At 35.8% G+C, this 16,158-nt stretch overlaps 2 long non-coding RNA genes and 1 pseudogene across 2 annotated transcripts in view; 1 reads left to right on the forward strand and 2 right to left on the reverse strand.

Moving 5' to 3' along the window:
- Positions 1-16,158, reverse strand: part of LOC125273033 — an 18,663-nt gene continuing 2,505 nt past the window's right edge. The window contains exon 2 of the long non-coding RNA XR_007185988.1: positions 1-1,084. This is a non-coding gene — a long non-coding RNA (uncharacterized LOC125273033). The remainder of the gene's footprint in view (positions 1,085-16,158) is intronic.
- Positions 4,484-11,393, forward strand: LOC125273030 (annotated as a pseudogene).
- LOC125273032 lies at positions 12,462-13,317 on the reverse strand. The gene is made up of 3 exons (XR_007185987.1): positions 12,843-13,317; positions 12,734-12,756; positions 12,462-12,639 (listed from the first exon to the last, which is right to left on the reverse strand). It is a non-coding gene; the product is annotated as an uncharacterized LOC125273032 (long non-coding RNA).

The raw sequence follows: 16,158 nt of genomic DNA on the forward strand, positions 1-16,158 counted from the left end.
AACAGTCTGAGAAAAACATTTAATGAATCTACAGCAACATGACAAACTCAACAACAGCAAAGAAACAAACTCCAGAGGAGCTCATGAGTACAGTAAACCATGAAACAGCAACACCTGGAGCCGCTGGAGTCCAGAAGACCTGCGGAGGAACACAAGTGTGTGTGTGTGTGTGTGTGAGTGAGTGTGTGTGTGTGTGTGTGTGTGTGTGAGTGAGTGTGTGTGTGTGTGTGTGTGTGTGTGTGTGTGTGTGTGTGTGTGTGTGTGTGTGTGTGTGTGTGTGTGTGTGTGTGTGTGTGTGTGTGTGTAGCCCTTCTGTAAGATATTAAACATTCAGCAGAGAAAGTCGACACACATCGTCTGAATCAAGAGAACGACAGAAGAAACTCGGAGACGCTGCTGTTTCATCTCATGCAGAGAGAAAATGATTCATATTCCACCATAAAATCAATAACTTGATTACTGGATCATAAAGATTAGAATACAACTACGATTTCCAATGAATTATACATAAAAAAAAAAATCAAGGGAAAGGCAAAGAGAAAGTGAATAATCTTTGGTTTTCATCCTCAAGAGGACTTTTGCTTTGGGAACCACAAAATAAACTTTTTTTCACATATTTATATATTTACTGTATATATAATCCTGGTATATATTGTGGGTGTTCGAATAAAGATGACAAAGAAACGGATGAATCTTTGGTTTTCATCTGCTTTTTCATTCCTGCAGAAAACAATAAAGACTGAAATATTTCATATATTAAACTTCACCGGCGTGAGACAAAAGCAGAATGGAAACGAACGATATTTATAGATCAGTGTCGCCGCCTTCTGTTTGAACAGTTTCATGTGTATAAATAACATCAGAACGGATCTATGCAGATATTGTCATGTTGAAGTTTCACCACAGACTGCTGGAAGCAGATAAAAACAACGAGACGCCGTCGATTCAACAGAACGTGTTCGTGAGAGTAAAAAAAGACACAAATGAAGTAAAAACGAGTTAAAAGAGACTGTACACAGTAGTATTCTTGGATCTAACATCAGTGCTGGAGGTATTTATACAAAAACACGCGCTGACCTCTGACCTCACCTGTGCGCTACACGTCTCTGTTCGCTGACGGCAGAACGAACTCAAACAGAGACGAACTTTGGCTGCAGCTTCTTTTGTGATTCTGTTTCAGCACAGAAACGCTGCGATTCTCAAATGATTCTCAAAAGACAGAAAAACGCTCGTGTCTGAAAATACAAACGGAATCCAAAGAAATCTCTGCAGCATCACAGACTGAAGGAGCAGTTTTGTGTCGAGTCGATCTTATGGAAGCTTGTTCAACAGAATAAAAAATAAAAAAGGTACTTCACAGAATTATGACTTGGTTTATCTGAACTCTGACTTGGTTTCTTGGGAAATCCGACTTGGAACTCAGGCAAGTCCGACTAGGAAATCCAACTGGAATTAGGAATAAGATCTTAAGCTGACTGTTATAGTTTACTATATTGTTATTTTCTATATTGTAATTTTAAATATTTTATATTTAATATAAATAAATTCATATATTCATATTTAATATTTAAGTTTTTTTTTTCACATTATAGACATGTTTTTTTTTGTCTCCAAAAATATTTTGCAGTTCGTCTCCTAAATTAATCATTTTGGGGGGAGATTGGGAATGCTTCCTGAATATACAGTATGTGTTCTCCATGTATTAATATTGTTATTCCGCATTGTGCCTGCAGGTGGCACTGTCACTTTGTAATTATTAGTGTTCTTTAAAGGTGCTCTAAGTTATGTCATGCGTTTTTAGGCCAAAACATTTTTTGTCACATACAGCAAACATCTCGTCACTATCCGCTAGCAAAAAAACGCGGTCTCTGTAGTCGCCACAAGCTCCAAAAACGGCAACAAAAACAAACTGGTGCAGCCTGGACCACTTAACACAGGGGCCTCAAATTGGCGGGGGCCGTTTCTGTGATTGACACCTCATAGGAGGGCCATATTAACATTCAAGCGCAAGAAAGCGCAACATTTCAGAAAATTTACTTTCCTTTGCATTATTTCTCATTTACTTCAAATTTCATTAGGCCTACTAAAATATTTTTATACCTATACTATAAATATTTTATTTACCATACTAAATGTAAACAGCAGTGTCTCTCTCATTGTTACAGAGTGCAATATAATTATATAATACTATTACTAATATAATACTACTAATATAATACTATTAATTGCAATAGTCTGGTGCAACTTCTCACATCCAACAAGGTGCATGGAATAAAAAAATTACTAATTTAGGAACAAAACCAGCAACACTTGTGGCGTGGAGGAGTCAGAAATAAACAAAAAACTGGAGCTAGCCTATATATCAACTTTATTTTTGCCAAAAAATACAAATCTCTCATTGTTACAATACATACATTATTAGTTTTTAACATTAGTTTTTAATCCCTGAATACATTTGTACTTCTGTTTCTTGACAGACACCTGCAGCGCTTGTGCTCACACAGCTGAGACACATTTGTCCAAGATGCCGTTTGAGCATCGGTAACGTTTAATGGTTGCGTCGGACGCATTTCGGTGGTTTAAATCGACGCTCGTGACTTAAAGTCGAGTGCTTTTACTGTAATTTAGGCAAGCGCGCTCATAATAGAAGTGATTGAGAGCGCGGCTCATGGTTGCATAGCAACGACAGACGCCACTGGAGCGAAAGCGCATTAGAAAGGAGAATGCGGCGCGGCCGCTTATGTGACGCGATATGTGAATGTCCCCTTAGAACGGCGAAGAGGAGGAGGAGGAGGGAGGGTCTAGCTAGCATCTGTTTTGTTTGACAACACTTCGAACGTCAACAGGAAGTTACTCCACCCAAGATCGCTTAGAGCACCTTTAATATAAATTTAGGAGTATCCCTGAATGTTTGCTGTTTTTAATATGGTTTACCTCTAAGTGTTTCTATGATATCTTAATAAAAAAATACATAACAACATAATAAAAAAGTAAAATACTTTAATACTTTTAGAAATCATTTACCAACTGAGCAAGCAAATAAAAAAATGACAGAATGTGTATGCCAATTATGCCTTCTCCACATACAGTTTTGTGAAAAAAATCTTTTAGTTTTAGGTTAAATGTGTGAATTACTGTGGTTGATCATTTTAGCCACTCGTAATTCATTTTTAACATTTTTAATTGTTGTTGGAAGCTTGAAGAAAAGCACTAAAACTTTGCAGGGTTGCTAATTTCACCATGTTCATATATAGATCATTGTGTGTTTTAAAGAGAAAGATGAAGAATGTTGACATGTAGCCTACAGCCTATTGAGCATAAATAAACAGTAGGATATATATATATATATACACACAGTACAGTCCAAAAGTTTGGAACCACTAAGATTTTTAATGTTTTTAAAAGAAGTTTCGTCTGCTCACCAAGGCTACATTTATTTAATTAAAAATACAGTAAAAACATTAATATTGTGAAATATTATTACAATTTAAAATAACTGTTTTCTATTTGAATATATTTGACAAAGTAATTTATTCCTGTGATGCAAAGCTGAATTTTCAGCATCATTACTCCAGTCTTCAGTGTCACATGATCCTTCAGAAATCATTCTAATATGCTGATCTGCTGCTCAAGAAACATTTAATGTGTACAATTGTACAAAATATTTGTGTACAATATTTTTTTTCAGGATTATTTGATGAATAGAAAGTTCAAAAGAACAGTGTTTATCTGAAATCTAATCTTTTGTAACATTATAAATGTCTTTACTGCCACTTTTGATTGATTTAATGCATCCTTGCTGAATAAAAGTATTCATTTCTTTAAATTCTTCTCAAAAAAATAAAAATTCTTACTGACCCCAAACTTTTGAACGGTAGTGTATAATGCTACAGACGCTTTGTATTTCAGATAAATGCTGTTCTTTTGAACTTTCTATTCATCAAGGAATCCTGAAAAAAAAGTACACAACTGTTTTCAACATTGAAAATAATCATCAATGTTTCTTGAGCAGCAGATCAGCATATTAGAATGATTTCTGAAGGATCATGTGACACTGAAGACTGGAGTAATGATGCTGAAAATTCAGCTTTGCATCACAGGAATAAATTACTTTGTCAAATATATTTAAATAGTACACAGTTATTTTAAATTGTAATAATATTTCACAATATTACTGTTTTTACTGTATTTTTAATTAAATAAATGTAGCCTTGGTGAGCAGACGAAACTTCTTTTAAAAACATTAAAAATCTTAGTGGTTCCAAACTTGTGGACTGTACATGTGTGTGTGTGTGTGTGTGTGTGTGTGTGTGTGTGTGTGTGTGTGTGTGTGTGTGTGTGTGTGTGTGTGTGTGAACGTAACTTCGTTCGACGCTGAAACGAAATTACATTACCGAAAATAGTTTCTGTAATAAAGAGTGCACTAATATTTTCAGTGTCGCTTTAAAACGAAACAGGAAACTCATGAATATTCATGTAAGCTCCGCCCAGTTTCGCCGAAAATCTAAATAGAATATTTCAGATCAGCTCCTGCATCTGCTGATGGGCTTATATTCACTAATGGGAGTCCATCATTAATTACATTCGTAGTTTTGTAGAAGAAACATTTTAGTGATTAAATCAAAATGGCTGAAGAAGCTGAAAACTGGGATGAGCATTCAGAAGATGGTGCGATAATGAATGTCTTTAAATACTTAAGTCTTTCTGTGTGATATAATTATCAATGTCTGATAGAATTATAAGTCAGATCTATAATTATATATTATTTTATTATTTTTATTATTCTATGCAAAATTCCCCTGTAACATGAAAGTGAAACTATAACCAGCACCGGATTTTAGATGAACTATATACAAGTCTATTTAAATTAAGAAAACTGAATATTATTTATTTTGAAATCAAGGAATCCACAAAACACAGACTTCAGATTCAGATCATAATTCTGAAGAAAGAGCATCAGGAGGAGATTCTGGTGAGTGAAACTTTAATAAAGGTCTGTTGTGTTTTATTATATAGTGACCAAATCTGAAACAGCATGTTTAATTTGAACATGTTTCATACATGTATTGACATGTCAAAACAATAACAACAACAAAACAACAACAGTTATTTCTATTCTGTAGTTTTATCATGAAAATGAAAATGAAAGTAATCAAGCTTTGAAATGTATTTCCTCTTCATCAGTGACTCTGCCTTGTGGTCATCAAAGGCCAGCACATTATATCATCGCATGGTTCAAGTATTATCTGAAACAGGCAGTGCTTTCTGTACACACTTCCTGACAGATACTGATTCCTGCGCTGCCTTTACATCTTTAACCAGATCTCATATTTCAGAGACAGACTGAGTTCACTTGTCCTGGATTTAATGCGGGCCAGAAGAGAACCTGTGGAGCGAAGCTGTCTTACCAGGACATCTGCCGACTGATTCCTCTGACGAGCAAACAGAGGGAATTCTTAGAGGAGAAACTCTGTCTTCTCACTGCAGGAAAGCTCTGCGACTTCAAAGCTGTGAGCTATTTTTCCTGAACCAGAAATTCCTTACAAAATAGTTTACCAGAAAATCTAATGACACGTTCATCAGTGTCACCATTCACTTCCAGTGTGCTTGATCTTTGGGTGAACCATCTCTTAAAAGTATGCTCAATCTAGTTTGTGTACAGCTTACAAAATAACCAGTTCATGCCTATACTGTAGTCCGTCACACAGTAACCCAAACCCCCGTCTGACCATTTCTGAAGTGTCCAGGGTGCCGGTCCTTAGTGGAAAGACGAGATGAGTCAAACCTGTGTGTACACTGCACTATCTGCACTGCCATCAAGAAACAGACATACACTTTCTGCTGGAGCTGCCTGAGGGAGTGGAAGGGGCCTACCCATAATGCTGTGCGCTGCGGAAACGAGGGCTGTGGAAAGAAAGTGGTAGATACACTGCATATCTCCATTGGAAAAGACCAAAGCTTTCTGAACTTTTGGTTTATTTATGAAATAATGAAAAGGGCTTCAGATTAATTTTGTATCTAGCAAAAGTATTTCTGTTGCTTCTGAACAGATAACTGAAGATTCTCTTGTGTCATGCAGTCCTGAATTTAAACAGGAGAAACTTCAAGAAATGGGAAATGATGTAAGTATTATCAAAGACATTAAAGGTCCCGTTTTTCGTGGTTTTTTGAAGCTTTGATTGTGTTTATAGTGTGCAATATAACATGTGTTCATGTTTCGCGTGTAAAAAAACACAGTATTTTTCACATAATTTACTTATCTGTATACCGCTGTTTCCACTGTCATAAAAACGGGCTGATGACTTCCTTGTTCTATGAAGTCCCTCCTTCAGAAATACGTAACGAGTTCTGATTGTGCCAGCGGTTCCTGTGTTGTGATTCGACAGCAGTTTAGCGCATCTTGCCCGGAAAGGTCACGCCTCTTACCATAACGTGGAGATGCACGCGCTCAGTGTTATTGTAAACATGTCTTTAATTTTACCCTATCAATTTGAGCCGGAATCAGACCCGGTGATTGGACTGCGGGATGAAAATAACAGCGTTTCGACGACATGGCGACAAACACACTCTACAAACGCAACTCTTGTGTATTCCTGTGGGCGGAGGTTAGTCAAAAAACTGTTTTAGTGACGTCATTAAAGAAGGAAGTAGAGGGATGTAGTCCAAACTGGCCGTTCGATGTAGGCGACTTCTGTTAAATAAAATATCTCGCTTGGCATTGAACTTTGAGCTTTAAAATTTTACAGATTTTATTTATACTCTAACAACAACATTACACACTAACTAAAGTTTGAAACATGGGATCACGAAGAACGGGACCTTTAAGAAAGAATCTGAGATTGACCTCTACTTTCATACATGTGGACACACTTTGCATCATTAAATTGCTGTGTGTAACAATCCCTCACAAAAAAGACGTGTGCTATTACTATACTTCTTTTAAACTAAAAATAAGAAAGTATATTTTCAGTCTACTTTTTTATGTATTTTGCAGAAATATTCTTAAAATTACACTTCACTACACTTGACTTCTAATGACAGAAAAGTATATCTCTCCTATACTTGTACTCAGTCTTTTGACTGAGATATACTTAAAGGATTAGTCCACTTTTAAATACACTTTTCCTGATAAATTTACTCACCCCCACGTCATCCAAGATGTTCATGTCTTTCTTTCGTCAGTCAGATGAGAAATAAGGGTCTTATCTAGCGAATCGATCGGTCATTTTCGAAAAAAATACAACCGTTTATGCTTTATAAACAAAATATCGCCTTGAACGTACTTTCCGCTTCCGCATTCTTCATAGCGCTTACGCTGAATGTCCTACGCCTTCCATATTCAAGTTATGGAATGAACGCGGCGCCAGTTTCGTTTTTTTCCGTAACTTGAATAGGGAAGGCGTAGAACATTCAGCGTAAGCGTTACGAAGAATGCGGAAGCGGAAAGTACGTTCAAGGCGATATTTTGTTTATATTCATGTCTTTCTTTGACGAAAGAAAGACATGAACATCTTGGATGACATGGGGGTGAGTAAATTATCAGGAAAAGTGTATTTAAAAGTGGACTAATCCTTTAAAGATGCAATATGTAATATTTTTGCAGTAAAATATCCAAAACCCACTAGGCCAGTGTTATATATGTTGTTCACTTGAGTACTTACAATATCTTAAATGTGTGCAACTATTTGTAAACCGTGAGAAAATTGCCATTTTAACCAAGGCTCCGGGACGTGTGAGTCGTCGCCTGTCAGTGGCGTCATACCCGCGTTACCCTCGGTTTCCGGTTTATTTTGTAGAAACCATAAAAACACCAAAGATGCTTTAATATTTACATGTTTTAATAGAGAAGGGAACAACTGTCTTGATATATTTATAGACAGAAAACTAACTGTTATATAGCTCAACACGTTTAGTCTTATTGTTTAAATCTAATTTTCTTGATGTTTTGCGATGCTTTACCATGCCTCAGAGAAAAACACTATTTTGTGAAGTAGCTAACATAGCATAATCAGATGCAGCTTTATTTTTAGTAACAGTAATACAGCATTTTCTCCATCATACAATACGTTTTAAAATTAATTGCATGACATTTATCAACACAATCATCCAGCATTTAATATGATATTGTAAAATCGATCTATCTTACTGCAGTGTGTAACAGTGTCTCACAGCAGCCGCCGAGCGAACGCACAGAGTAACGTTATAACATCATTTTCAACACTCTCAAATGTATCTAATATGATAAACAGAGCTGCGTTACCTCATACTCATGACCGGAAAAGCAGAAGCGGCGCCGGCGACTGTGTCATAATAAAAGTCCCGCTGCTCGTGAGGCGTGTGTTGATCAATCGCTCCAGCTCCTCGTTCAGCTCCACAACACTCGCTCCTGCTCTGCTTCACACTACAGTAACGTTAATAATCACATCCATGAACATGATTTCTTCCCGACTCCAATCCCTATTCTTTAGCACTGTCCGTTGAGGTGAAGACCACATGTCCCAGGATTCCGCGCTCAAACTTGGCATCATCAAGCTACGCCTTTGTTTTGAATAGACCTCTAGCGACCTCTAGCGGACAAAGTTATTACATATTGTACCTTTAAAGTATAATTAAGTCCAATGGTAGTGTACAAAGAAAATTACTGAATTGATCCATGCTTTCGCTGTTGTACAGTAGGGGGTGCTGTTATGCATCTTCTGAAATAGTACAGAATCTCTGGATCAAAACACAGGAGAAGAAGAAGCAAAAATGAGCAACAAACAAAAAAACTAGTTGTGTACTCAGTTTACTACTGTTACTGTTATATATTAACAATAAGTATACATATAAAATTAAAAATGTACTTTTATACAGTAAAAAGTGGGCGAATTTAGTCCCAAAAAGTATTGTAATAGTACACTTACAAGTATACTACTAGTGCACTGATACTAGTATACTTACTACATAAAGTATACTTAAAAATATACAGTTGGGCTGCGTCTGAAATTCAACACTTTCTTGAGTAGGCACTTATTTTTATTACTTTGCTAAAAAAGTGTGTTCTGTATAGTATGAATGTAATCTGGACTCACTACATTCACCATGTTGTCGTTATCATGTGACATACCAGCATCAGTTGCGTCACTTCACTGCCATCCTCTCACGTGGCCTCATGGGATAGAAAAGTGTATATAGTTTTTTACTCTTATATGAATACTGTGGATTCAGACGTACTACTTTTGTCACATACTGTTTTTCACCTACTATAGAGTAGGGAAGTATGTGATTTCAACCTTGAACTTTACTTAAGAATATGTCATAAAATGTACTTGAAGTATACTCATTTTTTGCAAGGGATCTCATAAAAAACACTTATTGTGATAATTGTCCTGAATTTGTTTTGAATCCCTCTTCCTCTTCTCTCAAGATTTACCCAATGAAGGACGAGTCCTCTGACAGAAAACGTCTAGCGCTCCTAATTAATAATGTGGAGTTTGAATATTTAAATGACCGTGTCGGGGCAGACAAGGATGAGTTGAGGATGGAGAGACTGATGAAGGGTCTCGGTTACACGGTGGTGACACTAAGAGACCTCACGGCACAGGTACTGTGTGTGTGTGTGTGTGTGTGTGTGTGTGTGTGTGTGTGTGTGTGTGTGTGTGTACAATATGAACAGCTGAACAGAATCACGCAGTTGTTGACGGTTTGATTCCCAGGGTATGAAACGTGCCATGAAAGACTTCGCCCTGCGACAGGAGCACTTCCCAATCAGACAGCTGCTTTGTGGTGTTCATGTCACATGGAAACGCCACTGGAATCAGTGGAGTTTCCTTAATAAGGAATTCTGATGAGGACATTTTCTCCATAGATGAAATCTTTAATAGCTTGAACACTCCAAACTGTCCTGGACTGCGAGACAAACCCAAAATCATCCTTATCCAGTCATGTCGGGGTGGTAAGTTTACAGATTAGCAGGAAGTGACTCATGTTCATGTTTTGGACGTCTCAGCAAATTACTTACTAGAATCAGTCACAAGACTGAGCAACACAAATTACTGCACTTCAATTCAGTCTAAACAACTCTAAACAATCCAAATTTATTTAGGCTTAAAACCTCAGCTACCCATCAAGCCAATAACATTAAAACATTAACAATATCATGAATATTAACAATAAATTCTTTAAGCACTACGACAGTGTCACAGCTTGACCTCTGAGCTTTAGTGCACCTTTGAAACTGGATTTTAAACTCTGTTTTTACAGCTCTCAGTACAGCGCTTCTGCGACATGATTCGCTCTATCAGCAGATGTTGCCCTGATCGGTTGTGTCTCATCTTACAGGTAAAGATGGATGTGTGGAGGTCCAGGACAGTGTGCCAAAACTGAGAAAAAAAGAGCACGTTGAGAAGGACTTCTGCTGCCTGAGGTCCTGTACTCCAGGTGAACACATTTAGATTATAACATTCCACTAAATATATATTGTATGGTCAACAAAGAACAACGTAACCTTCATGCATTGCTATACTTAGTTTTTATTGCACTGAATTTTATTGCTTTGCTAGTATTTAAGCTGTCATACAGTAATGTGTGTTCTTTATTCAGATACTGTGTCCTACAGGAATACTGAGAGTGGCTCAGATTTCTTCAAGGATATAGTGGAAGTATTTAATCAGCACGCTTGTGAGGATGAGATTTTGGAGCTTTTCAGAAAGGTAATGTTATGAACTTCTCAGATTTATTGTTTAGTGTTGTCTTAGTATTTCACTGCATGTCACTAAATATAACTCAAATCTTAAGGCCAACACAAGGAAAATAATATAATAAAGGAAAACATTTTTTTAGCTGACTATGTTAGTATGTTTAGTTATTTTTAATTTTGTCCAACATTTTTTTAAACAGGTCCTTAAGAAGTTTAAGGAGAGTCATCCATGTCAAATGCCATGCATAGACAGAACAACACTGTCTAAAAAGTTCTTCCTCTTCCCTGGGCTGTGAAATAAAAAATGTCTTGAATCTGCTCTCCTTTAAAAGAAATGTGATCACAGTAATGTCCTCTTTTTAAGCCTTGTATATACACATATTAAAAATATAAAAAGGTGATAATAAAAAGATGCTTTGACTTGTATGTAATATCAGTCTAAATGTCTTTTGATATTATCTTGATCAGTAAAACTAATACCATAATTCCTCTGTGAAATCAAACAGGAAAAATGTGAATCTTTATTACATCCTAAAAATAAAGAAATATGATTAAATAAATGGGTACAATATCTTCCTATTATTAAGTTTTCTTATTAGAAAACATGTTTTTGCTGATGTTTGTAAAAAATGAACAATAAAGAGTAGAAAATACAACATGCAATAACAGGTTTTATTTTGAAGTCATAATTACAAATGTGAGTCTCCTTCGGTTGATTACCAGTTATACTACATGTCAACTAAGAAAATCTCACAATTAACACAATTATGCAGTTTTTCAATTTGTCATTTCAATCAAATGTCACACAGCAGACATTTTATAATACTTAACAGATCATTACTGTATACTCCAGTATCAATATATATATATGAAAAAATATGAATCATCAACTAAAGGTTTTACCATTTTATCACACATAGTGTTTCTTTTCCCCAGGATACTTTATCCAGCTGACTAAGTTACTTCAGCAAACCATTTTACTCTAATTATTGTCAGGTTGACCAAGTCAATTCTCAAGTTCATTCTGATTTTTATGTCTCTCTGTTCTCTTGATGATTTGATGACATTTTTTTTTTTACTGGCTCTTTTCTCATGTGTGGCCTCAGTTTTCTCATGGTTTCTTTTTTTTTGGTTTCCTTTCGAGCTCATAGTTCACAGTCTTCGGCAATTTGGTAACATATTCTACCTGGACAACAAACATGTCTGTGCCAATGTCAAGAACTTGATTATTTTCTATGCTTGCATAATTCAGCATTGCTATTTTTATAAGCATTTTTTTGGGACGAATCTTACTGGTGAAGACAATCATAATGTATTTACTGGAGTTGTTGCTCAGAAACCTATAGCTTTCTTCAAATAGAATTTGAATAGTTTGGATTTTTAATTCAAAATGGCCATATTTGAGAAAAAAGTCAAGTTTGCATCACTGGATGTTATTGTCAGTCTTTTAACATTTCTGTCACAAAACAGCTGTCTTGTATTAAATCCCTAACTGAGTGTGATGAAAGGAGAATTCTTCCTTTTCAACTTATTAGGCATATAAATAAAAGTACATGCACTCTCAAAAAAGATGTGTTAATTAATAACACATTTTTTGTGTTATTTTTTATGACACATTTTGTGTCATTTTGTGTACATAATTGACACAAATTGTGTAAATACAACACTTAGTGTGTAGAAAATGAGCAGGAATAACACATGGTTGAGTTAAAATAACACAAAATGTGTTGTCCTTAATAGAAAAGGTGTGTTGTTTTTAACACACTGTTTAAGAGTGTGTGCATATTTTAAGGAGATGATAATAATATTGTTTTCAAAATCAAAATGTTTCAAAATGTTTTCAAACTGGTTTTCAAAACCTATTTCAAAGTTTGCATTCTCAGGCCACCAACACAAGAGAATTTTGTAAATTGTGAATCTACTCACTTTTCTGGTACAAGAGAAAGTAAGCTTCACTAGACCTACATTAAAAGATACAAAAAAAAACTATAATTACTTTCATTCTTAAATGACAAAGAAATTAAGAAAGAGTAATTTGATGTAACTGGCACATACCTTTTCAGTTCACTCTCATCAGTCTGAAGGAAATCACAAGAGCACAGTTCAATATTAAGCAACAGAAAACAGTAATTTAAATATTAAATATCAAATAATAACACATTACCACTGTGACACGACTGTCATCAAAACGGTACCACTTGTCATCTGTAAAGGAGCGGATGACAGCAGTGTAATGACCCCTTAAAAGAGGACACGCACAGAATCAGTGCATTTTTCCTCCCACCCCAAAACAGGCAGTTAAAACATGGTATAATAAAAAAATCTATGGGGTATTTTAAGCTTACTTTTTTACAGAGACATTCTGGGGACACCAGAGACTTGTAAAATAGTGTTCTAGGCTAGGGCACCTTTAATAATCTAGAGAACCTTTAGTGGAATGGAAAGATTCATGGATGTTAAAGATTCCTTCATGGAACATCAAATTTCATTTTTAATATTGTATTCAGAGTTTTAATGATGTTTAGTTTTTCACACACTGTCTTTTAGGAATATCATTTTGCATTTACTTTTAAAGGTGCCCTAGATTATGTTTTTAAAAGATGTAATATAAGTCTAAAGTGTCCCCTGAATGTGTCTGTGAAGCTCAAAATACCCCATAGATTTTTTTTATTAATTTTTTTAACTGCCTATTTTGGGGCATCATTATAAACGCGCCGATTTATGCTGCGGCCCCTTTAAATCCCGTGCTCTCCGCCCACAGAGCTCGCGCTTGCCTTGAACAGTGCCTTAACACAGTTTACACAGATAATATAACCCTCAAAATGGATCTTTACAAAGTGTTTCGTCATGTATGCGTCGGATTATGTGAGTATTGTATACTGTTATATTGTTTACATTGATTCTGAATGAGTTTGATAGTGCTCCGTGGCTAAAGCTAACATTACACACTGTTGGAGAGATTTATAAAGAATGAAGTTGTGTTTATGAATTATACAGACTGCAAGTGTTTAAAAATGAAAATAGCGACGGCTCTTGTCTCCGTGAATACAGTAAGAAACGATGGTAACTTTAACCACATTTAACAGTACATTAGCAACATGCTAACGAAACATTTAGAAAGACAATTTACAAATATCACTAAAAATATCATGATATCTTGGATCATGTCAGTTATTATTGCTCTATCTGCCATTTTTCGCTGTTGTTCTTGCTTGCTTACCTAGTCTGATGATTCAGACGTTGATCCAGACGTTTTGCCCTTGTCTAATGCCTTTCATAATTATAGTGTTGGGACCGTGGGCTGGCATATGCAAATATTGTGGTCGTACATATTAATGATCCCACTGTTACGTAACAGTCGATGTTATGTTGAGATCAAGCGGCAACCTCCCCCTTTCTCTCGTGAAGCCAATACGGAAGTAACTTAAACTGCGATTCATCGACTGGCCGCTAGGGACAGGCTGCAAAAGGGAGCAGAATCTCATTGACCATCATGTTAAAACAGTTTACAGCAGAAAAAAAACATGTTTACACTCTGGTTCACATTGTGTTTTGGTCTATACTGCTAATTTTGTCCTTCATGACAACTCTGAGGGGGGTGAATTTTTTTATAACTCATCCGTTTAAATTATATTAAGCCTTAAAGTTCTGCATAATTAAGGGCGTGGTCACTTGAGTGACAGGTAGATGCCGCTGCTGTCTGTGAGCCGTCATGTTACCTCAGCTAATTGAATTTGGCATCTCAGCCGTATTTGTGCCTTTTTTCTGGATTATTTTTTACAATATATGGCTTGCTGCATACTCGAGACAGATGTCAGTCTGTGTACATGTGCTCGCATGCAGAACACACGTTGTTGGATCGTCGTGGCATTGGCTAAAGGTTTTGTTCCTGAGATTTACTACAATGACAATACCAGGAGGATATACAACTCCGACAGCACTGCTTGGATATAACTAAAACTGCTGCATTATTTGAAAAATTATACTTTGGACACGTGCTCATTAGTTTGAGAGAACATTATACAGATATCTGGTACCTATACATGGGTTTCATGTGACGTCACTGTATTCTATCGCCGCCATATTTGGGACCGGTCACAGCTGCGCGCCCTGTTTAAGTCTATGGTGACAGCAGCTACAACTACCAGAGGAAGGCCAACGAAACGCTTTCAGAAGGTTCACAACAAATTTATAATATATCTTGGATATGTGGTGCTGTTAGCCGTTTCAACAGTCGTCAGAACTACAAATTTATTTGATCCCAAAGTAGTTAGATCGGCAGAATTATTGGCTTCATTCAGAAGGGACCACACCACTGGCAGCCAAACAGCAATGCACAACATTAATAACTGCTGGGACTGTCATTTACGTAACATTATAACGAGGACACTATTGTAATAAAATGTTGTGAATTCTCTGTGTTGTTGTTTCAGCGTGTTGTTGTGGTAAGAGCGCGTCGACTGAGTTAAACATTGATTACATAACTTGTTCAAACTTCACTTGTGCATTCGCGTCATTTTGTACAGATAAAACTTATTAATTTTATTAAGTATAAATATCTGATTATTCTCATAAAGGATGTGTTTCGTTGAGGTAAATAACCCACAGAGCTGATGATCATCTATAGCTTCAGTGCGAGCGCTCAAAAAGACAAAACATTAATATGATTGGGACTGTCTTCTTCTTATACATGATATTATAATCGTATATACTTGTAAAATAACGTTGTGAATTATTTGGGCTTATTTGCTGTGTTTCGGAGTTTCAATGAGGTTACTTCAAGTTCATCTGTGCGTGATTTTGTGCAAATACTAGTTGTAATATTATTTTTATTTTGTATTAATATCTGGATTATTTTATATAGGATGTGTTCCGTTGATTAATTAAAAAGTTGAAAGTTAATTAACTTTCAGTTTATGGGTTTTTTTATTCTCTTCAGCTTCAGCGTGCGCAGCTCAAACAGCAATGATTAAGTCATTAAAATGTTTAACGTTACTACACAGTATTATTAAAACTTTAATATTTCTTTTAGAAAACGAATGCATTATTTTTAATAACTAGCTCTTATATTCTAGTATTATTTTCATCAACACATAGTTTGATTAATAATAAGGATCATGAACAATAACAGATTTTTTTTTTGTATACAATAACATCAATAACAGATTCATTTTGATAACAGTATTATTTGAGCTGCGCGCGCTGAATGAACACCCGTAAACTGAAGCGCTTTGCTAGAAGGTTAATTAACTCAACAGGACACATCCTATGGTAATTCATATATATTTATACAAGCTATACATAAAATTACAACTTATATTTGCACAAAATCATGCACGCATGTACTTGAACTAAGTAATGTAGTCAGCTGGTGTCGTGAATTTGTTCATCCTGTAACACGCCGAAACACAGCAACTAGAATTCATAATATTTTCAAATAAATCAAATAAATTTGAAGTTCTGACGACTGTTGAAACGGC

This window comes from Megalobrama amblycephala, linkage group LG7, assembly GCF_018812025.1.
Source record: "Megalobrama amblycephala isolate DHTTF-2021 linkage group LG7, ASM1881202v1, whole genome shotgun sequence".
Lineage (NCBI taxonomy): Eukaryota > Metazoa > Chordata > Actinopteri > Cypriniformes > Xenocyprididae > Megalobrama > Megalobrama amblycephala.